The following is a 26713-nucleotide window of genomic DNA, read 5'->3' as shown; positions in this document are numbered from 1 at the left end:
AAAAGGCAGACAAACGATTGCCCATATGTCTTTTATGCAACCAAGTTTTGTGAAATGACTCTATGAAACCATGGAAGCAAAAAGACCATGTAAGAAGGTGTCATGCTGATGAAATAGGTAAAGATTTGAAATGCTTTCAAACATTGAAGGAAAATATGAAAATAGACCCACCGTGGACAGCAATTTCTCTTCATCATCTCAAAGTAATGATGATGGCTTGTGGGTATCTTACAATATCTCATTGCTTATAGTGAAACCCCCACCCCATTAACCATGGACTTTGCCGTTGATGGGGAGGCTTGCATGCCTCAGCAATACAGATGGCTGTACTGTAGGTGCAACCACAACGAAGGGGTATCTGTTGAGAAGCCAGACAAACATGTGGTTCCTGAAGAGGGGCAGCAGCCTTTTCAGTAGTTGCAGGGGCAATAGTCTGGATGATTGACTGATCTGGCCTTGTAACACTAACCAAAATGGCCTTACTGTGCTGGTACTGCAAACGGCCCAAAGCAAGGGGAAACTATGGCCATAATTTTTCCCGAGGGCATGCAACTTTACTGTATGGTTAAATGATGATGGCGACCTCTTGGGTAAAATATTCCGGAGGTAAAATAGTCCCCCATTCGGATCTCCGGGTGGGGACTACTCAAGAGGATATTGTTATCAGGAGAAAGAAAACTGGCGTTCTACGAATCGGAGCGTGGAATGTCAGATCCCTTAATCGGGCAGGTACGTTAGAAAATTAAAAAAGTGAAATGGATAGTTAAAGTTAGATATAGTGGGAATTAGTGAAGTTCGGTGGCAGGAGGAACAAGACTTTTGGTCAGGTGAATACAGGGTTATAAATACAAAATCAAATAGGGATAATGCAGGATTAGGTTTAATAATGAATAAAAAAATAGGAGTGAGGGTAAGCTACTACAAACAGCATAGTGAACACATTATTGTGGCCAAGATAGACACAAAGCCCACACCTACTACAGTAGTACAAGTTTATATGCCAACTAGCTCTGCAGATGAAGAAATTGATGAAATGTATGATGAGATAAAAGAAATTATTCAGGTAGTGAAGGGAGATGAAAATTTAATAGTCATGGAGTTCGAGAGTAGGAAAAAGGAGAGAAGGAAACATAGTACGTGAATATGGATTGGGGGTAAGAAAGGAAAGAGGAAGCCGTCTGCTATAATTTTGCACAGAGCTTAACTTAATCATAGCTAACACTTGGTTCAAGAATCATAAAAGAAGGTTGTATACGTGGAAGAATCCTGGTGATACTAGAAGGTATCAGATAGATTATATAATGGTAAGACAGAGATTTAGGATCCAAGTTTTAAATTATAAGACATTTCCAGGGGCAGAAGTGGACTCTGACCACAATCTATTGGTTACAAACTGTAGATTAAAACTGAAGAAACTGCAAAAAGGTGGGAATTTAAGGAAGTGGGACCTGGATAAACTGAAAGAACCAGAGGTTGTACAGAGTTTCACGGAGAGCGTAAGGGAACAATTGACAGGAATGGGGGAAAGAAATACAGTAGAAGAAGAATGGGTAGCTCTGAGGGATGAAGTAGTGAAGGCAGCAGAGGATATAGTAGGTAAAAAGACAAGGGCTAGTAGAAATCCTTGGGTAACGGAAGAAATATTGAATTTAATTGATGAAAGGAGAAAATATAAAAATGCAGTAAATGAAGCAGGCAAAAAGGAATACAAACGTCTCGAAAATGAGATCGACAGGAAGTGCAAAACTGCGTAGCAGGTATGGCTAGAGGACAAATGTAAGGATGTAGAGGCTTATCTCACTAGGGGTAAGATAGATACTGCTTACAGGAAAATTAAAGAGACCTTTGTAGAAAAGAGAGCCACTTGTATGAATATCAAGAGCTCAGATGGAAACCCAGTTCTAAGCAAAGAAGGGAAAGCAGAAAGGTGGAAGGAGTATATAGAGGGTCTATACAAGAGCAATGTACTTGAGGACAATATTATGGAAATGGAAGAGGATGTAGATAAAGATGAAATGGAAGATACGATACTGCGTGAAGAGTTTGACAGAGCACTGAAAGACCTGAGTCGAAACAAGGTCCCGGGAGTAGACAACATTCCATTAGAACTACTGACTGCCTTGGGAGAGCCAGTCCTGACAAAACTCTACCATCTGGTGAGCAAGATGTATGCAACAGGCAACAGACTTCAAGAAGAATATAATAATTCCAATCCCAAAGAAAGCAGGTGTTGACAGATGTGAAAATTACTGAACTATCAGTTTAATAAGTCACAGCTGCAAAATACAAACACGAATTCTTTACAGGCAAATGGAAAAACTGGTAGAAGCCAACCTCAGGGAAGATCAGTTTGGATTCAGTAGAAATGTTGGAACACATGAGGCAATACTGACCTTACGACTTATCTTAGAAGAAAGATTAAGGAAAGGCAAACCTATGTTTCTAACATTTGTAGACTTAGAGAAAGCTTTTGACATTGTTGACTGGAATACTCTCTTTCAGATTCTAAAGGTGGGAGGGGTAAAATACAGGGAGCAAAAGGCTATTTACAATTTTTACAGAAACCAGATGGCAGTTATAAGAGTCAAGGGTCATGAAAGGGAAGCAGTGGTTGGGAAGGGAGTGAGACAGGGTTGTAGCCTCTCCCCAATGTTATTCAATCTGTATATTGAGCAAGCAGTAAAGGAAACAAAAGAAAAGTTAGGAGTAGGTATTAAAATCCATGGAGAAGAAATAAAAACTTTGAGGTTCGCCGATGACATTGTAATTCTATCAGAGACAGCAAAGGACTTAGAAGAGCAGTTGAACAGAATTGACAGTGTCTTGAAAGGAGGATATAAGATGAACATCAACAAAAGCAAAATGAGGATAATTGAATGTAGTCGAATTAAATTGGGTGATGTTGAGGGAATTAGATTAGGTAATGAGACACTTAAAGTAGTAAAGGAGATTTGCTATTTGAGGAGCAAAATAACTGATGATGGTCAAAGTAGAGAGGATATAAAATGTAGACCGGCAATGACAAGGAAAGCGTTTCTGAAGAAGAAAAATTTGTTAACATCGAGTATAGACTTAAATGTCAGGAAGTCGTTTTTGAAAGTGTTTGTATGGAGTGTAGCCATGTATGGAAGTGAAACATGGACGATAAATAGTTTAGACAAGAAGAGAATAGAAGCTTTCGAAATGTGGTGGTACAGAAGAATGCTGAAGATTAGATGGGTAGATCACATAACTAATGAGGAGGTATTGAATAGAATTGGGGAGGAGTTTGTGGCACAACTTGACTAGAAGAAGGGATTGGTTGGTAGGACATGTTCTGAGACATCAAGGGATCACCAATTTAGTATTGGAGGGCAGTGTGGAGGATAAAAATCGTAGAGTGAGAAAAAGAGATGAATACACTAAGCAGATTCAGAAGGATGTAGGTTGCAGTAGGTACTGGGAGATGAAGAAGCTTGCACAGGATAGAGTAGCATGGAGAGCTGCATCAAACCAGTCTCAGGACTGAAGACCACAACAACAACAACAATAGCAAAATATGGAAAACTGCACACCATTAGAGAACAGTTAATTTTACCCACTACTGAAGAGGTTTTAAAAACTGTTCTGCACAAACCTCCATTTGACGTACTCAAAAGAATTCTTTTAAGTAAGAACACTGTACAAAGACGTATTGATTAAATGAGCTCTGATATTGAAAGCTTCTTGTGTAATTATCTGCAAACCACTCGTTTTTCTATTCAAATGGACGAGTCGACTTTACCTGATAATGAAGCATATGGCATACGTTCGATTTGTTATGGACGAAGAAATCCATGAAGAGCTGCTATCCGCGAAAACTTTGAAAACGGACACAAAAGGCGAATCAATATTTAACATCCTGAGTGATTCTTTTAAGGAAAAATTGATACCATTTACAAACATTATTTCGGTGGCAGCAGGTGGAGTTCCTGCCATGTTCGGGCAATTAAGAGAATGATACCAGGACTAACTGCAATTCACTGTGTCATCCACTGATAACACCTTGTAACGAAAAATTTGAATGATAAATTGCACCAGTCACTTCAATTTGTGATTAACGCAGTTAACAAAATAAGAAACAATGCGTTGAATACCCATATATTTGCACTATTGTGCAATGAAAATGATGAAGATTTTCAACGATTGCTCTTACGTACTGAAGTACACTGGTTGTCGAAAGGTGCATGTTTATCAAGATTTTACTCACTTTTCAAGTCTGTTATAGAATTTCTGGAAACTGAAGATCCAGATTTAAAAGAAAACCTGATCAAATTTAAAGCAGACATTGCGTACTTGACAGATGTTCAACAAATTTAATGACGTTAACTTGCAGTTACAAGGGGATGCCTAAATTTAATAAATACAAAGGGTGTAATTTCGGCTTTTCTTTGTAAATTGAAATTTATGAAGCAAAATATTAGTCGGTGCGAATTCTCCCAGTTTCCAAATGTGTCACAGGCAGAATGTCTTGATGAGGATATTCAGACATATGCTGAACATTTAATTACCCTGGATGATAACTTCAAAAATAGATTTGACGATATTCCGATGATGGAAATACCATCACGGATCAAAAATCCATTTGATGAAACGAAATTATTACAAGAGGAGCTACTTGAGCCTAGCACCAATGAGAAGCTGAAGGTGAAATTTAACAAAGGCTATCAAACATTTTGGCTTCATGCATAAATACCCGAAAAATATCCTGGGCTGTGGGAAATTGGGAGAAAATTTTTGATAGCGTTCCCCTCGTCATATCTTGTCGAAAAAAGTTTTAGTGTCGTTAACAACCTATTAAAAAAAAGGAGGAGCAGATTGAACATCACAGAACGGGGAGATTTGAGGCTGTTCCTTGTAAAACTGAAGCCAAATGCTGATAATTTGCTATCAATTCATCAAGTACACCTGTCTCATTCAAATTATGACTATTTTTTTAAATTGTTTATTTGAATTTTAGAGTTGATTGTTGATGTTTTGTCGTATTAAGTATATAATCATAAGTATTATTTTAATAAATAGGACACAAGAAAAGGTGCTATTTTTATTTTTACCACTCCATATTTAGGGTTGGATATCGATTGTTACATTTTTAAGAGTTTTGGAAATACAGTAGAAATGTAGCAGCAGGTGGTCTACTGAAAATAGTAAAACTTTGAAAGTGATCTACAAGAAAAAAAAGTTTGGGAACCTCTGGGCTAGGTGATGCTTCAAGATGACAGTGCGCTGTAAGTGCATTAAAAATTTTCAGCCTCATTGTGGCCCTCTTCCTGGGCCAGCAGTCTGCATCATCTTTTGTTCCAGAGCTGGAGTCATCCAAAACGCCCATCCTGGACACCACTGATTCGTCTCAGCTCCAGCCAGCAGCTGGCTCCCTGGAGGGGCTTCAACTGCTCCACACGGTCTTCCAGTGCCAAAGCCATGTCTGGGGACCTCAGCACCCACTACCCCAGCCACCACAGCTACCAGGAAGCATCCAGACGTCCCAGGGACATCGTGAGGTATACCACTTCTACTGCCCTTGAGGGGGGGGGAGAGGGAGGAATGCTGTGTTGAGGCCTTGCAAGAACTCGGACAGCAATCAATAACTGAACTAGGTTACATGAGTGCAGGCCTGCCAGGTGATAGCTCTTCAGACAACAGACAAGGATGGTTGTGCTCTGCCTGGCCACCAAGCACTGCCAGAAGTCACTGGCCTTGTGGACCTCTTCTTCTCCTCAGATCCTGTGACTGAAAATGGTACCTGCAGTATACTGGCACCTGGGCAGTATTTAGGTGGACATCCAGACTATGCTCTGGCAGCTCGGTCTGAGTGTGTGCTCGACCCAGACAGGCAGTGTTTTTGCATATGTTCTTCCCCTTTCAAGTACACTTACTGTCACATTGTGTCGAGCATGGCAGAACCAGTGGATGTCTCTGCCCAGGTCTTGTTACTACTCCACCAGATGCAGCACACCTATAAGCTCCTGACTTAGTGGCTGGTGATCATTTGCATGTCACCTCCAGAGATCTCCAATCGCCTCTGACAGATCAACTGCATGGTCAAGTGTTTCCAGACGGCACTTCTCCCATTTCAACAGTTAGAAAAGAAGGTTGAGGCATGGACAAACTACTCCCATGCATGGAACAACATTTCTTATCCCACAGGATCACAGATGGTACCCAGTAGTGCGCTTTCTTTCTGTTATATGCTAGCCAATGCATTTACCCACCTTCTGCATCAACTTAACTCTTGAAGTGGAACCCCATGCTGTGTCCTATGACAAGAAGTCCAGTTCAGTAGAATATTTTGACTCCCAGGTGTACGTGGTGGCAACCTGCTGCAAGTTTTTCAGCTGCCATAAACTTAATCAACAGTCTTAACGTAAATGGCCACCACACACCGTCAGGTGGCTTCCGGATTATGGATGTAGATGTAGATGTAGACTCCAGGGTTTAGCTCGTGACTGTCATTACCAGTACAGTAATCCTCAGTGCAAGCAATCATATCTGGCTTCCTCATACTGGGACATGATTCTTATGCATGTCTGCGACAAAGTACTATGAATGTATTCCATTAAATTGAAGGACCCATCTTTAGAAACGTTCTTTCCCATTATGAAAACTCTCAGATCGTCAGCCACCCTACAGGGTCCATCACAAGTGCACGCCAACCAGCTAATGCACTGTCCTGAGTGATACACCCAATCCAGGGGATTCACATAATCCACGCAAAGACTCAGTGGCCAGATGCCATCCCTCAACACCTCCTTTCTTGCAGCCATTGTTTTAGTAATCAAAAGAGACGCTAGTACTGCTGCCAGCTAACTAAGTGAACCTCATGTGGGAAATCTCAACATAGGGCTGAAGTGTACCAATCGACTCTAGAAATGAATGTCAACTGTGTACGTATGGACCCCTTGGATACGGGGCTGGACGACAGGGCAAAACTGTTCCTGCAGATATCCTACATCCAGTCTGTACTGCCCCAATCAGAGGAATCTCTGTTGCTCATGGTATATCATCAACAATGTGCCCATCGAGCTATAGATAGACACTGAGACCTCCATGACCAACCGTAGTTTGGCAGTCTTTTTATCATCTGGGGTCACCTCCCATTCAACCTTTTGATACACTACTGCATAGTTACAGTAGTGACATCATTAAAATCAATGGCAATTTACAGTCCAAGTTCAATAGCGTTTCCCACTGTTACAGCCAGGATTTTGATTGTCAACGGTCCTGCAGACATTAATCTCTTGGGCCTGGATATGTCCAACGTTCTTGGCGAATTCCATGACTCCACCACTGCCGTCAAGTTGTCAAGTGCCAGCCCCCACCTGAAATACCTCTTTTCCAAGTTTAGTTCAGATTCATGTTACCCTCCTCTGGTGACAAAGATTATGAGACACATTGACTCTTTTCTCATCAGCTACAATGAAGTTCTTCTAAGACAGAAATGTTCCCTTTGCACTCAGAGACAAAATTTGGCTGGAGTAGCAGCTGCTGCAGAATGAGGGTATTGTCAGTCCTCTTACCAGCAGCCAATGGGTTGCTCTCATCTTCACTGAAGAGAAACCAAACAGCGCATTCCACATTTGCGAGGTCTTCAAGACAACCACTAATGTCCAATCTGTCATAGATGCTTATCATGTTCCTGAGGTAGAAGATATAATGACCTGCCTAGTGGACAGCAAAGTGTTTGCCAAGACTGACTTCCATGATATGTATCTCCAGCTTCCTTTGACTGAGGATTCCTGATTGTTCTTAATGATCAATACTCGTTTTTTACTGTTTCAATATAACTGACAATCTTTTGGCATTGCCAATGAGCTGGCCATTTTTTGGCACTACCTCGAGTACCTCACCTACAGTGTGCTAGGCACAGCAAACTACTTAGATGACATTCTTGCCACAGGCGAGGACACACACAACTTAGTTAGCAACCTGCTTGCATTGTTCCTGGTCCTTCAACAGGCCAACTTCAGATGCAATAACGACAAGGGCTATTTTTTTGTTCACCAAGTGGAATACTTGGGTCACATTTTTAGTGCTTCAGGCATGCACCCTACCCCACAGTATACTGAGGTGGTGGAAAAATTTCCAGCAACCACAACACCAGCCAGCTGAAATCAGTATTGGGACAGCTCAACTATTACTGTAAATTTATTTCACATGCAGTGCCTGATGCAGAACCCTTACACAAAACTGTTAGCTGGCAATGGACTCAGATATGTGATAAAGCCTTCTGAAACTTGAAACAGGCCCTCCTCTACCCTGAATGTGTCATGGCATAGACCCTTGCCAAGCCCCAAATCTTGGCAGCTGATACATAGAATTATGAATTGGGTGTTGCCTTTTCACATGTGATTGCGTTTGAAACAACTAATTGCATTTGTGTTTAGGACACTCTCTGCTCACAGTTTAACTTCAGTCAGATAGAAAAAGAAGCCCTAGCATTCATATTTAGCCTAAAAAAGTTTCATGACTATATCTACAGCTACCATTTGATGCTGTTCATGGACCACAAGCTCTTACTCCCCCTTTTCGAAGTGTCGACAAATATTCTCATCAACATGGTATGCTGCCTTCAGAAGTGGGCACTGTGTTTTCAAGTTATAATTCTGGCATTCAGTACCGTTCAACAACCCAACATCCAATCTTTGACATGCATCCCAAAGTCTGCTTCCACCTGGATGTCTTCAACAAAGTAGACATGGCCAACCCCATCGCACATCTCACCACCAAAGACCAAGCGCTCCATGGGGTACTCTGCTTGGTGCAATGCCATTCGCCACCAGACTAGAAATAGATGGCACATCTGAAACTTGCCTACTGGTCTTGCTAGAATGAGCTCTCCATGCCGCGCAGGATTAGCCGAGCGGTCTAAGGCGCTGCAGTCATGGACTGTGCGGCTGGTCCTGGCGGAGGTTCGAGTCCTCCCTCGGGCATGGGTGTGTGTGTTTGTCAAAATGGCTCTGAGCACTATGGGACTCAACATCTTAGGTCATAAGTCCCCTGTGTGTGTTTGTCCTTCGGATAATTTAGGTTAAGTAGTGTGTAAGCTAAGGGACTGATGACCTTAGCAGTTAAGTCCCTTAAGATTTCACACACATTTGAACATTTTTTTTGAGCTCTCCACCCTTAGCAATGTGCTCCTGCTCCGGAGGGACAACAACTGCATTGACCCTCAAACAGAACACCTTGTCTCTCTTGCACATTGGGCGCTGGGATATTGTGCCCATAAAGTGCCTGCCCTGCCAAAAAGTCTGCTGGAGGGGCATGGACGTGACGATCACCCACATGGTTACTGCTGCCCTACACATCACAGCAAGCAGGCTACCCTTCTGCATCATTTTTTTCCCTTGGCCAGACATGTCTATCCCCTGGTACCAGCTACATCTGGATTCTGCAAATCCTTCCTGGGGTACTTCTGGCTACTCGCTATAGTTACTGGCAGCGTCTTCTTCAATGCCATTTTTTTTTTACAATCTGAAGGGCTCCCAGAAATTATTGTCATTTATAACAGTCCTTAATTTGCTTCTGCAGAATTCTCTGCTTTCTGCAAAGCAAATGGCATAGTGCTGCTACATACTGTGCCTTTCCACCATGGTTCTAATAGTCCAGCTGAATGCTCCATCCATTTCTTTACATGTCAACTATCCAAGCTCGTCTGTCATCTTCCTTTGGACGGTGCCTATACATTCTTCCTTGCTTCTTATCGTACCCCCTCCTAAGGACAGGTCAACTGCAGCAGAAATACTCCATGGTAGATCACATTGGTTGCAATTATCTATCATCCATCCCACCAGTGCCCACTCCTCCCACTGTCAGTCCAGTTGCCGCCATTTCTCTCTCGAAGATCTTGTGTGGGCGCTTGTATTCTGGGCTGGGCCATGGCCTAGGTGATGCTCCAAGATGACACAGTGTGCTGTAGTAAGTGAGCTGACCAATTGTGGCCTCACCATTGTCTTCTTTATGGAGCCACTAGTCTACTATCATCTTTTGTTCTAAAGGTGGAGTCTTGCACAATGCCCATCCCAGACAATGACAACTCATCTCAGCTACAGCCTGCAGGCGGCTGCCTGGAGAGGCTCTCAGCTACTATATACATCACAGTAGCTGCGATGCAATGGAGGTGGACCTGAGTTCCCAGCCAACTCTGACTGCCAGTGGAGACCCTGGACCTTCCAGGAACATGGAGATATGCTGTGTCAAGTCCTGTGTTGGGGCTTTGTACCTACTCAGCCACCAACCAACAACAAAGATGATTTACACAGGCATGGACCTCACAGGAGACAGCTTGTCAGACAACATACAAGGTATGGCTACACTCTGCCGAGCCACCAGGCAGCAACCCAATCATGCTCATAACTGTTTTGTGAGAAAGGTCTTCCCTGAGGCCATGTTGAGAGGCGTTGGAGGCCAGGATAAGGTGTTTTGACTGGTCATAAGCTGTCAGCGAAGGGGTGAACTTAAACATGTTGCTTCAGCTTTACAAAGCATCTTGATACCGTGTTTGCTCGCTTCTTGCGTAAATTACAAAGTGTTCTGGGAATCTATGTGGCTTTTGATTTGAATTTAGCATAATAATTGATTTTAGTTAAAAATGACTGAAGTTCATGTTACTGGATTAATTGCAGTCCTTTGATTCAACAGGTGTCTTGTGAAAGATTCAAATTTTTAGATTTCACGTAAGTCCAGTTTACTGTAGCATCTAGAAAAGTAAGCATAAGTTTATTACATTGTATCTCCTTTTAGTAATACGAGGAGCATTCAATAATTAATGCAACACATTTTTTTCTCGGCCGATTTCGGATGAAAAAAATACTGAATTTATTATAGGACATAGTGGAACATTCCCATTTCCGCCCATATAGTTTCATGAAGTTCCGATAGGTGACTGAGCTATACTAACCTTCAAAACTGCGTCTGTAATGGAGGTGCATTCCAAGCAGAGAGCTGTCAGTGAATTTCTTATGACGGAACATTAGAGCGCTGCAGACATTCATATGCGCTTGCAGAATGTCCGTGGGGGCCTGGCAGTGAACAAAAATGCAGAGAGTCATTGGGCAAGGCGTCTGTCATCATCACAACAAGGTCGCTGAAACCTGTCCGACCTCCTCTGTGCTAGCTGGCACACACAGCTGTGGTTTCAGCAGTGCTGGAACATGCAGACACTCATTTGAAGTGATCGACGGATCATAATCAAACACCTCGCTGCTCAACTGGACATCTCTACTGATGATGCTGACACACTTGTTCATCAGTTGGGGTACTCAAAGGTGTTTGCTGCTGGGTGCCTTACTGCCTAGCAGAACACCATAAAGAGCAACAAAGGACCATCTGTGGCTCTGAGCACTATGGGACTTAACATCTGTGGTCATCAGTCCCCTAGAATTTAGAACTACTTAAACCTAACGAACCTAAGGACATCACACCCATCCATGCCCGAGGCAGGATTCGAACCTGCGACCGTAGCAGTCACGCGGTTCCGGACTGCGCGCCTAGAACCGCTAGACCACGGACCATCTGTGTGGAATTACTTGTGTATTAGGCTGATCGTGACAATTTCAATTGAACATTGTCCCAGGCAATGAAACATGGGTTCATCACTTCGAACTGGAAGCAAAATGGCAATCTGCGGAGTGGTGCCACACCACCTCTCTCTGAAGAAAGAGTTCAAAGCCAGAACGTCAGCTGGTAAAGTCATGGTGACGGTCTTCTGGAACTCTGAAGGGGTTATTCTGTTTGACGTGTCCCCCCCCCCCCCCCCCCCCCCCCCCCCATGCAGCAACAATCAAATCTTAAGTGTATCGAAGAAACGACTTCAGCGTTTTCGTCACTGCGAAGATGCAAACGAGCTTCTTCTTTTCCATGACAACGCAAGGTCTCACACAAGTGTATGTGCCCGAGAGGAACTCACAAAACTTCGTTGGACTGTTCTTTCCCATCTGCCCTGCAGCCCAGATCTCGCACCGTCCGTCTCTGGCCCAATGAAGGATGCACTCTGCAGGGAGCAGTACGTGGGTAGTGGGGAGGTTATTGATGCAGCAAGACGTTGGCTCCAACATCGACCAGTTGAGTGGTACTTCTGGGCATATAGATCCTTCCAGTAAAGTGGCGTAAGGCCGTGACATTGAATGGAGATTATGTTGAAAAATAGATTTTTGTAACCAAAATAGTGGGGAGCAATATGGTGTACTGGATTCCTGAATAAAACCAATCTGCTTTGAGAAAAAAAATGTGTAGTGTTACTTATGGAACGCCCCTTGTACATCATTCAGGTAGTTGACCGTATTTGGAGTCTTTTGTATCAGCGACTCGAAAAAAGGCTTCAAGACCATTGCTGCACTACCATTTCCGAACGGCAACCTGTTTTATGTGCAGTAAACCAAATGAGATGTTATTACTTGTGAACTGATACAACTGACTGTCTAGTGTCAACTGCAAAAATGCTTTGGATTGGACAATTTTGGAGAATTATCGGCTACCACATAGTTTTGACTTGAGCCTCTGTAGCAGCGGAATGAGATTGACGTCAATATCTGATTGTGCATTTATGGGTTGCTTTAATGACACCGCAAACACGGAGGGAGCGGAGCCATTTGGTTTGCGTAAAGCTGTCAACGGTGTTGCCAACTGTCATGATGTGGTGAGTGGGAGGCTGTCTTGATGCACCACATGTTCTAATTGCGTCCTGAGACCAACCCGCAAAGATACTGGCACTGGTCCTGCTCTAAAGTAGAGAGGTACTGAGGAAACTTTAACTGAATGTGAGCTGTATAATTATTTGTATACCCTAATCCTTGTGAAAACAGATCTAACAATTTCGCGCGTAGTGATTCTGTTTCATCAAATAATACGAATGCTGATACCGTGCTGATGTCGTCTATTTGAAACTCAAAAAATGTAGAAGCATCGACCCCGGCCACAATGAGAAACGCTGATGAACGGCTTACTTTCTTATATAACGCTGTGACTGTGCTTTTACCGCACAAAGCTATGCGTGTTTTTTGTGAAATGGTAGCCATTGAGATGACGGATGAAAAAACAGAGGACCAATCTGGACAAAGTTTTCCTCATTTATCATAAAATGACTGATGAACCAAAACCAAAAAGGAAACTTACTGGCTGACAGAATTACTATCTCGTCAGCAGACCCCAACGTTATTATTTCTTCTCCCTGAAGTTTACTTCCCTCTCCAAATTTCTCCTTGTCTCCTTCACACCTTGCTCGATGTACAGACTGGTTAACATCGGGGATAGTCTAGAACCCTGTCCTCACTCACTTCTCGACTGCTGCTGTATGTTCATATACTTTGACCCTTGCAACTGCTATATGGTTTCTGTACGAGTTGTTGATAACTTTTCTCTCACAGTATTTCATCCTTGCTACTTCCAGAATTTTTACAAAACTAGACCAGTCAATATCGTCAAAACTTTTCTCTAAATCTACAAGTACTCTTAGCATATATTTGCGTTTCTTAGGTCTCTGTTCTAAGATAAGCTGGAGGATCAGTATTGCCTCGCGTATTTCTACATTTCTCTCTGGAACCCAAACTGATCTCCATCCCCCCCCCCCCCCCCCACGCCGGCTTCTACTAGTTTTTCCATTGCTCTGTAAATAATTCGTCTCATTATTCTGCAGACATGACTTATTAAACTGACAGTTCGGTAATATTCACACCTGCCTTTTTTAGAACTGGAATCATCATACTCTTCTTGAAGCGCAGGGTGTTAGCCTGCCTTGTGTATGTCGCGTAGCAGGTGCAATAGTTTTGTCAAGTGCAGTTCTAAGGGAATGTCGTCTACTCCAGGACATTGTTTCGAAATAATCACTCAGCGAGGTGGCGCTGTGATTAGTACACTACACTCCAATTCGGGAGGATGACGGTTCAAACCCGCGTCCGACCATCCAGACTTAGGTTATCCGTGATTTCCCTTAATCGCTCCATGCAAATGCCGGATGGTTCCTTTGAAAGGGCTCGACCGATTTCCTTCCCCATCCTTGACGCAATCCGAGCTTGTACTCCGCCTCAAATGACATTGATGTTGACGGACGTTAAACCCAATCGTTCCTTCTTCGGCATAATTCTTTCAGTGCTTTGTCAAATTCTTATCACAGCACCATATTTACCATCTCATTTCTTTTTCTGTAATATTGAATTTCTCCTCCAATAATTCCTGCTTTATCATTTCGAACTTACTGTCGATATAATTTTTTGGACGTCTGTGTTCTCTTTTGGCTGCTACATTTGCTGCATTTTTTATATTTTCTGCTTTCGTCAACTCCGCTCTCAATCTCTATTAACCCATGCAAGGATTCCTACCGGATCTTGTGTTTTCGCCTATTTGATTCTCTGCTGCCTTCAGTTTTCATCTCCTAAGGCTACCCATTCATCTATAATGTATTTCTTTCCCTTGTTTCAGTCCCCTTTCGCCTAGTGCTCTTTGAAACTTTCATAACTCTGGTTCTATCAAGTTACCTAGGTCCCATCTCTCTAATGAAACTTACTGTAATTTCTTCAGTTTCAATCTGCAGCTCATACAAATATATAATGGTCAAAGTCCACATCAGCACCTGGAATGATATTGCAGTTTAAAATACAGTTTCGAACTCTGTCTTACCATCAAATAACCTAACTGAAACCTTCTGTGTCTCCAGGTAAGTTCCATATACAAAACCTTTATTTGTTATTTTCGAACCAGTTATTAGTGACATTTATATTGTGTACTGTGCAAAGTTCTACCAAGTTGCTTCCTCTTTTATCCCCCCCCCCCCCCCCCCCCCACTGTCTATGTTCTCTTATTATTTTTTCCGTTTGTTCCTTTTCCTATTGTTGAATGCCAGTCTCACATCAGTCTCACATCCTTAACTATCTCAATAATTTCCTCTATCTCATCATACGTTGTTTCAGTCTCTTCTCCCCATCTTTCTCTACCCCTCTTTCTCAATCTCTCTTTCTCAACTCGTCTTTCTATGCCCACTATATCTCTGTCTGCCTCCTGTCTCTCTGCCCCTATCTCTGTACCCCTATCATTCTATCTCCCACCTACCTCCTGGGTCCACCCCTACCTATCTTTCTTCCCTTACCTCTCCCTATCTTCCTGCCTCCATCGCCACCTATTTCGCTTTCCTGCCATCTGTCTGTCTGTGCACCCATCTATTTTTTTGCCTGCCCACCTACCTCCTTGCCCATCCACCTATTTGGGGGGGGGGGGGGGATAAATTAGGGTGCAAAGTTAGGGGGCCAAGTGAGGGATGTAGAGTGAGAGAGAGAGAGAGGGGGGAGGGGAAGGGGGGGATGGAAGTAGATGGGAGCGGAGTTTTGACACTTGGAAGAAAGTGGGAGAGCATTGCGCTGGTGAGAGGAAGATGGGGAGGCAGTTTCACTGACAAGAGGAAGGGGGGTAGGGGTTGTGCTGGCCAGATGAAGCCAAGGGGTGGAGGGGCTGTGCTGGCCAAAGGGGGTGAGAAGTACCAATGAGAGGAAGGTGGGTAACAGCGAGAGGAAGAGGGATCACTGGCGAAGTAGGGGCAGAGATTTAGGGAAGGGAGTGGAGAGATAGGTAGAAGGCCCCTTCACTTCGCCCCCTGAAGTTGCACCTCGTCACTTGGCTCTCATAACTTCGCTTTCCCTCTTTCTGCTGTCCTCTGTAAATCCACATTCCATGTCTTCTCTGCCTCTCTCCATCCATTAGTTTAGAGCTGTACCTCCGTGAACAGGAAATCACTAAGCTCTTACTTACAAGTTCAGCAGACTTCAGATCCAATACTCACTTCTCTACTATGTACTACGCAAACAATTCTTAACCTTAATTGATAACAAATTCCTACTAATTACATTTTATTTATTTATTTGGGTCGTCAGTCTTCTGACTGGTTTGGTGCGGCCCATCACCAATTCCTCTCCTGTACCAAGCTCTTCATCTAAGAGTAGCACTTGCAACCTATGTCCTCAGTTATTTGCTGGATGTATTCCAATCTCTGTCTTCTTCTACAGTTTTTGGCCTCTACAGCTCCCTCTAGGACCGTGTAAGTAATTCCCCAATGTCTTAACAGATGTCATACTATCCTGTCCCTTCTCCTTTTCAGTGTTTTCCACATATTCCTTTCCTCTCCGATTCTGTGCAGAACCCTCTCATTCCTTGCCTAATCAGTCCACCTAATTTTCAAAATTCGCCTGTAGCACCACATCTCAGATGCGTCGATTCTCTTCTGTTTCGGTTTTCCCACAGTCCACGTTTCACTATCATACAATACTGTGATCTAGACGCACATTCCAAGAAATATCTTCCTCAAATTAAGGCCTATGTGTGATAATGGTAGACTACCCATGGCCAGGAATGCACTTTTTGCCAGTGACAGTCTGCTTTTGATGCCCTCCTTGCTCCGTCCGTCATAGCTTATTTTGCTACCTAGGTAGCAGAATTCCTTCACTTCATCTACTTCGTGTTCACCAATCCTGATATTACGTTTCTCGCTGTTCTCATCTCTGCTACTTCTCATTACTTTCGTCTTTCTTCTATTTACTCTCAGTTTATATTCTGTTCTCATTAGACTGTACATTCCATTCGGCAGGTCCTGTAATTATTCTTAACGTGCACTGAGGATAGCAATGTCATTAACGAATCTTATCATTGATATCCTTTCACCATGAATATTAATACTACTCTTGAACCTGTCTTTAATTTCCGTCATTGCTTCTTCGGTGTACAGATTGAACAATAGGGGCGAGAGACCACATGCCTGTGATACACCCTTTTTAATCCAAGCGCTTCGTTCTTGGTCGTCCGCTCTTATTATTCCCTCTCGGCTTTTGTGCGTATTGTATGTTACCCGTCTCTCCCTACAGCTTGCCCCTATTTTTATCAGAATTTCGAACATCTTGCACCATTTTACACTGTCGAACGCTTTTTCCAGTTCGACAAATCCTATGAACATCTTTCCCCGTAGAATTGCCTCTCCCGTGCTTTTACTTTTTCTAAAGCCAAACTGATCGTCATTTAACACATCCTCGATTTTCTTTTCCATTCTTCTGAATATTATTCTTGTCAGCAACTTGGATGCATGAGGTGTTAAGGTGATTGATTACCAGACTGTTAGCTGTCTATAGTATGTATATAACCTTTTCCAGGTGACACGCTTCATAAACAGATTTGCGTAACAAGCGAGAATACAAAGAGAAGGGGCAAAAAGAAAGAATAATGACACGAAGACATTAGATACCCGATGAAAATCGTGTAAAGCGAATCTGCTCTCTCAATGACACATTCAAACATATTTTCATCAGGACAGAATTATCTTAAAAGAAGTTCCTTTTGATAATAATGCATTTAGTTTTGTTGTAATTATTGTTGTCTACTTGAATAACATGGAAGACTTTGTCTTACAAGCGTTACGTTTCTTTTTCTAAAAATGGCTCTGAGCACTATGGGACTTAACTTCTGAGGTCATCAGTCCCCTAGAACTTAGAACTACTTAAACCTAACTAACCTAAGGACATCACACACACCCATGCCCGAGGCAGGATTCGAACCTGCGACCGTAGCGGTCGCACGGTTCCAGACAATAGCGCCTAGAACCGCTCGGCCACCTCGGCCGGCTTTCTTTTCCTCTCACAATTGAAGTCTTCCACCTGAAGCTTATTAGTTTGTTTCAAGTAGGCAGAGTTTAAACATACAGGGCTATTCAAGAAGAAGGAACAGATTTCAGGCATTTATTGTTTCCAAGCGACCACAGATAGAGACACAATTCCAACGTTCCTGGAAAGAGAAAAGTTCAAATCTTTATACAGTCAACGTGAGCATCTTGTTTACACGACAAGTATCAGAGCGGTGGCTCATTTCCTGGCACACAAGGAGCAGTTGGTCTCTCGCTATCGAATTCACAGCTTCAACAATACGATGTCGCAGACTTTCAAGAGCGACAGGCATATGGGGAGGGGGAGGGGGGGGGGGTAAAAACGCGGCTGTGAATTCGATAACGAGAGACCAGCTACCTCGTGTGTGGCAAGAAATGAGCCACCGTTTCGTATTTGTCGTGTAACACATGGCGCTCACATTAAATGCATCACACTTTTAACTTTTCTCTTTCCAGGAACGTTGGAATTGTGTATCCATCTTTTGTAGTTTGACAGCAATAAATGTTGAAATCTTTTCCTTCTTTTTGAATATATCGGGAAATGGTTTATTTTAAAAATATGTAACTGAAAAAAATGGTAATCAAAACGTTCTCGGTCCCGGGTACGAACCCCGCCACCGCTTAATTTTTGAAAGTTGAGGAGAAAGGTCATTTCGAGACTAGAACTATCTTTATTATGTAAGAAGGTTTATTACGGAGAACTTTTTGTTGTGGTTGTTCTGTGTATTTGCCTGAGGTATTCGTTACGGGCTTCATGCAGTGTAGCGCACCGCTTAACGTCATCGCAAATGCAGCAAAGAGACTGCTGTGCCGTATGTGACTCGGAGCAATATCAGTGACTCGAACGTAATATTTAGCAACAACATTCGATGCATATACTGAAGGAAAAACTGCAATACCAAAAATTTATTTATGTACAGTAATGAAATTTCGGGAATACATTTGTCCAGGAAACATATGAAGAGCTTATTTCAATAGTGGTACAAGTCCATTTTTGTTCATTGTGAGATACAGAGTCCTAAAGTTAAATGAGCGCTAAAAAAACTGCAGTTGAGATACCAGAAATATTCAAGCATATGGCTTCTTGCTAGAGATGAACCTTTCTTTCTGTTTGTTTGGATCATTAATTACAGAAGCATTATAGGCAGAAAAGTGGAGGTAATGGACTTGTACCATATTGAAATAATTGGTATATATATATATATATTAGGCGGCGGGTCTCTCATTCAGAAATCTTCTTTGAATGGCTTTTTTTTCCGACAAGATAGTGTTATGCCTAGGGTACGAAGGAGAAACGTCTACCAGCACATGTCAGAATACGACAGTGGCGAATTGTGTTCAACCGAGATTACGATTTATCATCCCATTCTATTGCTGCTCGCGATGGTCTGGATCCCACGGCTGTTATACGAATATGGGATCACTGGATTCAGGAGCGTCATACTTAACGCCATGCAGGATCTTAGCGAATCCGCGCACCTAAGGCCAGAGAAGAAAGGCTATGTATGCTGTCATTTACTGTCTTGTAAAGTCATCAGATGATCAAAACGACTTGCAAAATGATTTAGATAAGAAATCTGTATGGTGCGAAAAGTGGCAGTTGATGTGAATAAAGAAAAGTGGGAAGTTATTCACATGAGTACTAAAAGAAATCAGCTTAATTTCGATTACACGATAAGTCACACAAATCTGAGGGCTGTAAATTCAACTAAATATTTAGGAATTACAATTACGAATAACCTAAATCCGAACGATCACATAGATAATATCGTGGGTAGAGCAAACCAAAGACTGCGATTCACTGGCAGAACACTTAGAAGGTTCAACAGGTCTACCAAAGAGACTGCTTACACTACGCTTGTCCGCCCTATTCTGGAGTATTGCTGTGCGTTGTGGGATCCGCATCAGGTGGGACTGACGGATGACATCGAAAAAGTTCAAAGAAGGGCAGTTAGTTTTGTATTATCGCGAAATAGGGGAGATAGTGTCACAGACATGATACGTGCATTGGAGTGGAATCATTAAAACAAAGGCGTTTTTCGTTGCGACGGGATCTTGTCATGAAATTCCAATCACAACTTTTCTCTTCCGATTGCGAAAACATTCTGTTGGCATCCAGCTACATAGGGAGAAATGATCATCACGATAAAATAAGAGAAATCAGGGCTCGCATGGAAAAATTTAAGTGTTCGTTTTTCCCGCGTGCCGTTCGAGAGTGGAACGGTAGAGAGACAGCATGAAGGTGGTTCGTTGAACCCCCTGCCAGGCACTTTATTGTGAATAGCAGAGTAATCATATAGATGTAGATGCATGTCACGTACCTTTAGTCAGGAAATGGGAAAAAGACAAGTATACAGAAGGACGGTGCGACAACGGCTGAAGCACCACGGAGTGTAAGCACGGTGACCACAGTCGTGACGTCCCTTGAGGCAAGAGGCAGAGATGTGCGTATATAGCGACGACCCCAGCTACAATACTGGACACAGAAGTGGCACCACTTCATGTTGTCAGTCGAGTCGCGGTTCTGGTTCCAACATCACGGTAACGTATCCATGCGTGAAGCCTCAGAGGAGAACGAACATTGCCACATTGCTCAAATGGTTCAAATGGCTCTGAGCGCTATGGGACTTAACATCTGAGGTCATCAATCCCCTAGAACTTAGAACTACTTAAACCTAACTAACCTAAGGACATCACATACATCCATGCCCGAAGTAGGATTCGAACCTGCAACCGTAGCCGTCGCGCGGTTCCAGACTAAAGCGCCTAGAACAGCTCGGCTACATTGGCCGGCTTACCACATTGCATTCGTCTTCCTCCGACGGGCCCTGCACCTGTTGTGACGGTATGGGGTGCCATTGGGTACCCAACACGATTACCTCTGGTTAACATAGTCGGTAATTTGGACAGCAGCCAGTACATTTCTGTTTCTATTAAGACGGTGGTTGTGCACTCTCTTCGAGGTCTTCAAGACGTAATATTTCAAAGAAATAACACCATACCGCATACTGGCCTTGCTGTCTCGACCTACTTCGATTCAGAGGGTGTTCAGTTCTTATACTGGCCATTGCGTTCTCCAGATCTCTCACACATTCAAAATATATTGTCACAGATGCCACTGACTATGATTTGTGAACTCTGGCACAGACTTAAAGCTGGATGGACTGACATACCTGTATCTGTCATCTAAACGCAGTTTTGTTCTATGACCACCGGCCTAGAGCAATTGTTACTGACAGAAGTTGCAGCTTTATGTACAAAATGTCTCACTCCTGTACATCCTGGAACCACCTATAAAGAACTGTGCTTACCGTACAGCTAGTTAGCGATATAAGTGCAGATATTGTGATAGTTAATACCTTCATTTGTACCCACTTCAGTGTCTTTGTTGTTTTTTCTTCGCGTAATTTACCACCAGATGTTTTGTGCACGATTGTAACTGTGCCACGAAGTGGACTATGCCTATCAGTGTAGACTATCTGTTTTACGGCCACGCACTCATACTTCAATATCTTACCTGCTACCCAGGGGAAATTAGACATTAATAGCTTGCTTGTGCCACACGTTGCTGGAGGTACTAACCAACCTAAAATTATACTATATGTACTAGCTAAAATTATTAGTGTGCAAGTGAACCAAATAATGATGCATTGTTTTTACTACACAGTCATCATTCATCAGTAGAGATTTCTGCACTCACACTCCTAACACCCTGTATGTGTCCAAAGGTCTCAGGGTCGATCCCTGGCCATTTCCAGGATTTGTGTTTGTCTCTTATCACTTCTTTCATCTCTGTCACTGTTTACTAATGTGAAAAATACTCTGTTGCATCAGGGTTCAGAGTATACGTTAAATTTCAGGTACCTCGATAATCAATTGGATGAGTCAGTTCAGAAGTTGGAGGAAGGCAACGGTGTATCACCTCCAACATGACCGTGCCTAGTAAAATATCGTGGCGTTCAAATTAACCTACAGGTTGCTGAAAGATCTAACTCTCTTTGCTATAATGTATAAGCACAATAAGCAAAATTTCAACATTTGCTATTTTGAGTTATAATGGCCAGCAGCGTAAGTAGTAGTAGTGGTAGCGTTATTCATCTGTCGATCATTTATAAAAGGATGTTGGTGATGTCATGGTATTACAGATTAACACCAAAAAACATCATTAATATGCGTAATTTACAAACCTACATGTCTAATTTGACAGGGGTGGAACATGTAGTCGGTGTGGGCTTATAGTACGACCCATCCAGGCCATTGTGTCTAGTAATTAGGGAAACCATGAAGCATCTGTAGCAAGAACGTCCGGATGGGCTCTAGAGTCTTTAATCTCGTGAATACATATTTGTAAATAAAGTTATTGGATAATGTAAAAAGCTAGTGCTATACTGTTTGTTAATTTCTCAACATAATTACTGCTTACGAATACAGCATCAACGCTACTTCTGTGTCATGGCAAGACACTCTCCGCTAGCTTTGGGTAGCGTATGCGATTTGTGGCAAGACAAAAGTAGAGAAAAGTAACAGGGTGTGGATCCCACCATAGTTTTACAAACATAAACTGGTAAATACTTTGGGAATGATGAATAACTGTCATGTCATTCGTACTGAAGTCTTTTGTTAAAGCACATTGCTTCTAATATTCTGCGTGGTGTCTGTTTGTTGTAAGTCGTGTCTCCCTACCACTTTCGCGCAACGACGCTCTGAGCGTATTTTTTAGGGAATTGACTAGTTTGAACCTGGGACCTGTTACTGGTAAGGAGACGCCAGAACACACATGACATGTAGAGTTCAGAAGAGTTCAGTGAGACTAGCAATGCTATAATCAAATACTTAATGATTTCAGCGTCAGCTCCAATGCACTCCCTGTAAAAGAATCTTAATACTAACTAAATTTAGTGGAAGGGGTTCAAGGCTTTCCTACTTTTAGTTAGCTGGTAAAATAACGTCGTAAAAGCAGTTACGTTTACCATTGGAAATTTTATTCTACTCACAAAACATTGTTTATAAATTGCACTATTGATAAAAGGAAATATTTTAATACAGGATGATAAAAACCAACTGCGTTCAACAAAAATGTGAACGAATATTCCCTGAATGGGTTTCCAAGTTCTACAATGGATCGAAGGATGACCTCTGCCATATCACATCTATAATCTAGGTTTAAGTTAAGTTTCATAAAAGAGAAAACTATCCAAATGATATACAGTGACCCTCAATTATCTTTAATTACTTATTTTACTTGTCGTAAGTTACAGTGGCTGATGTGGCTTCTCAATAATTAAATAACAGAAAAATCATCGCATTTCAGATTTTAACTTCAAGTAGCAAATGTGAATACCATGAGCTTTAACTGATGATCGACACTAGTATTACGTAAAAAGGGGATGTAACAGATGAGACTTCTGCAGTTCTGAGTGAAGCGTTATGCGCTGTTATGCAGCATCGCTTGTGTTCATTACCTTGACAGTCTTTAGGCAGCGTCAGGGGGTGGCGGGCGGCTCAGCTCCACACAGCTCGCCGTCTCGGAAGCAACTCTGTACTAACTTCTCCTTACTACAATTTACCGAAGTTGGTTTTAAAAAAAGGTATCTGGCTGTGTTTTCAACTGACCAATCAGCGTCTCAATGTTAATTTTGAGCTCCGCCTACAAAAATTCTGTCTATCCAATGGGAAACGTTATACTTTTCGTGGTGGGGCAATGTTTTTAATGTTTGCAACGTAACAGAGACGCGTATAGTCTCACGCTAAAACTTGCAGCTGGTGTGGCCCTTTTAGTGTTATCATAAGATCTATACTGTTCTTCTGGAGGGCTCTATCTTTTAACATGGGTTGGGGGGTGGTTTTGGCGTTCGGCTGTCGACGTGGGTGTCCGTCCCTTATCGTAGGGCCTCCTAGCCTACACGATTCTGCTCTCGGCTTCTGTTCTCGTTTCTCCCCTCAGAACTGCGTCTGTTTCACGGTGGGAAGGTATGACATGCATTTAGGCGTTCTTGTGTTAGTCTGTGGTATTCCATTTGCTCTCTCGTTGATCGTATTACTTTGGTTAGTTTAATGTCAGGATTTATTCGGAGCTATGTGACATACTGTCGGATTTGCTATCATGTCAGGGTTTTCATGGAAGGTGTAGGATTTACCTGACACCTTACATATCACTACCCTTCGAACTTAATTTTTGCACTGAAGTTAGGCAATGATTGAATCGTTGTCTAAGTCAGTCAAAAATTATTCCTTTATCTAAATTTTGTTGCGTACTGTTCAGCCACGTTATTCTAGTTGTACGCTAGTTTGTATTACTAATTTATATTTTTATATTCATCCACATTATTCTCAAAAATATGTTTATATTGACAAGAGAAGAATATTTTTATGATATTATCATTATTAATTTTTAATTATTTATTTTTTCTTTATTTAAGTGTAAAGTTTGTTTTTTAAGAAGTCTGTTATCGAAAGTGAAGAGTCTTTCACATCGATTTTCATAGAAATACTTTTTTTATAAATGTAGTAATTAAGTAAAAATCTATTTCTCACACATTTTCTAAATATCATGTACAAGTAGAATGTTTTTGTTTCTAGACACTCATTTCAACATTGTTACACTAACAAATAAGAATTATTTCCAAGAGTTGCTTTGACAAAGAAATATACATACACAAATATTGAGATATTATCCTAACAAATGGTACAAACGTTAAAAAAAAGGGAAAACATCCCACAAGATAATATTTTTATTCTTTGTTTTTGCAAGAAGAAAATAAGTAAAATATAGTTATTCTTTTATTTTAATGAGGAGAAAATAGGTGTCATATAGTTTTAATGTTTATTATGCCTTACTTTTGTTCTTTATACACTGTCCATTTCAGAACTAATGACTTATTTTTATCGATAGTCTATTTTTACTCGAGGCCATAGTCAATGACTGTTATTTTGCAGTTTATTACCTGTCTGGTGTGCTTAACTGATTTAGTTTTTCACATGTGTTTTTTGCACAATTCCTACATCACATCATTTCACACATTTTAATTATCCTATGAATATTTATGCTTGAGGTTAATGAATGTTTTTGCACGAAGGTGATGGACTTGAGTGAGATGGATGTGGGCAAGTATTTGATGTACAGCTTCGTTCGTCATTTCTTGTTGGCTTTGCAATGGTGTGTTACTGTTGTGAAGGTCCCATAATGGGATGGCGCTGTGAGTGCAGAATCTCGTGGTTTACTGGCTTTGTATGCGTGAAAGTCATCGTTATATGTCACTGAAAGCGATTGCTTTTCATTGTAATACTTCGCAGATGACTAGTTTACAATAGGATAGGAATTTGGGAAGGTATATCATGTATTCTTCACCCATCTTCTTTCTTGGTCTCAATCTTGTGAATCTTCAACTTCTGTTCTTCCTGCTTTTTCTCTCCTTCTTACTTGATTCTTGGTTCTTCTCTGCGCAGGATATGGGAATATTTATTGATAACTAGCCGCTTTGAAGTTCTCGTCTTAGTAACAGTTTGATAAATTGTTTGGACGTGTCATTTCTACTTTGTGGAAGTTTTCTTCAGTTTCGTGCATCAGCGTGCTGTTTAATAGCAGTAGTGTGACTTTTACACATATTTTTTTGCCAGTGGTGGCTTGCTCAAGCAGTCTTCTCGACGGGCCGCTTTTTGCTCGCTCCGCTGAGTCGGGGCGTCCCGGGGTTTACGAGTGGCGAAAGTCTGGTGTTTGCTGCACGGGTCCCTTTTAGCAGTAGATTTACTGCCGACTTTGGGTACAAGTGCCCTTTGTTGGTCTCACTGTCCTTTCCCTTCTCTCGATGCTTCTGCCTTGTAGGAATCATGTCTTGCTAATTACGTCCTTTTCTTTCTTGATACTTATGTCGTTGCAACTTGTGGGCCGTTGCATCTGGTTGTTTGCTGGAATTTTTTTTACAATGGTTCTTACAAAAAGCTTTGCTTATAATCATCTAACATATGTCTAGTACCTACATTGTTTTATGCCTTTTTAAAAAGCTTTACAAATTTTGGCGCCATTTCCATGTTACAATTCTAAGATATTTTGAGTCTTAACTACAAGAACCCTCAAATTCGTTTTTTGTTTTTGTGTAGTATCGTGGTGTATAGCATTTCAGAATTTCATGCTGTTAGTCTATCTACGCTTTATCCCTGCACCTTAATCTATGCTACTATTGGTGTGATTTTTGTTTTTGTTTTTGTTGAAACTACTTTCTTTCCCCACCTTCCTCTCTCTTCATTTTTCTTTCTCCTGACGATCTTATCTGCAACAAAAAACTTGAAATATTGTGCTAATTATTTACCAGTAATAAAATTAATCTTCAAACTTTTTGATATGGCTCACATGGTGAAGTCCTAAGGTTTTGCTGGTTTTTGGGTTCATTAGTTCCACTGAATTATCATGAGCAATTCAGCTAATTTTGACTGGTCCTTTGTATGCAGCGTAAAACTTATGTATTTTGTGTTTCTGTTTGCTGGAGAAATGGTGTGTTTTTACAAACACTTTCTGGCCTACTGAGAATGTTCTTTTAATTGCTGTTCTATCTCATGTTTCTTTTCTTTTAATGGCTGCCTTTCTGATGTTGGAGAGTGCTGTTGCTATCACTTGTTTGTGCTGTCTACGTTGTACAATAGGAAATCTAACATTTTCTTTGGTTATGTTTGGGGGTTCAATATTTTTAAGTACAGTAACTGGAGGTAGTAGTGTAGTGCTATGTAGCATTTCATTTATTACTTCTTGAAAATCTTTAAGGTATATATCCCAAGAGTTGTCTCTCTTGCCTGCATATAATCGGCATAAAGTGCCTATGTCCTTCATAGATCGTTCTGCTGTATTTACGCTAGGTTTGTACTTAGATATGTAGATGGGTTTTATTTTGTGTTGTTTTAACGTGTTCTGCCATTGCACTGATTTGTATTGTGGGCCATTATCTGAAATTATTCGTTCCACTCGACCTACTTGTCTGAGAAAATTTTGTCTAAATGCTTTACTTATAGTAAGACCTGTTGCCCGTTTTAATGGTGTCAAGGTAACATATTTAGAAGTAAGTTCCAAAACGACAAATA

Source organism: Schistocerca cancellata, chromosome 5 (assembly GCF_023864275.1).
Source record: "Schistocerca cancellata isolate TAMUIC-IGC-003103 chromosome 5, iqSchCanc2.1, whole genome shotgun sequence".
NCBI lineage: Eukaryota > Metazoa > Arthropoda > Insecta > Orthoptera > Acrididae > Schistocerca > Schistocerca cancellata.
The sequence above is the reverse complement of the archived record's forward strand: the minus strand, read 5'-3'. Positions refer to the sequence as shown.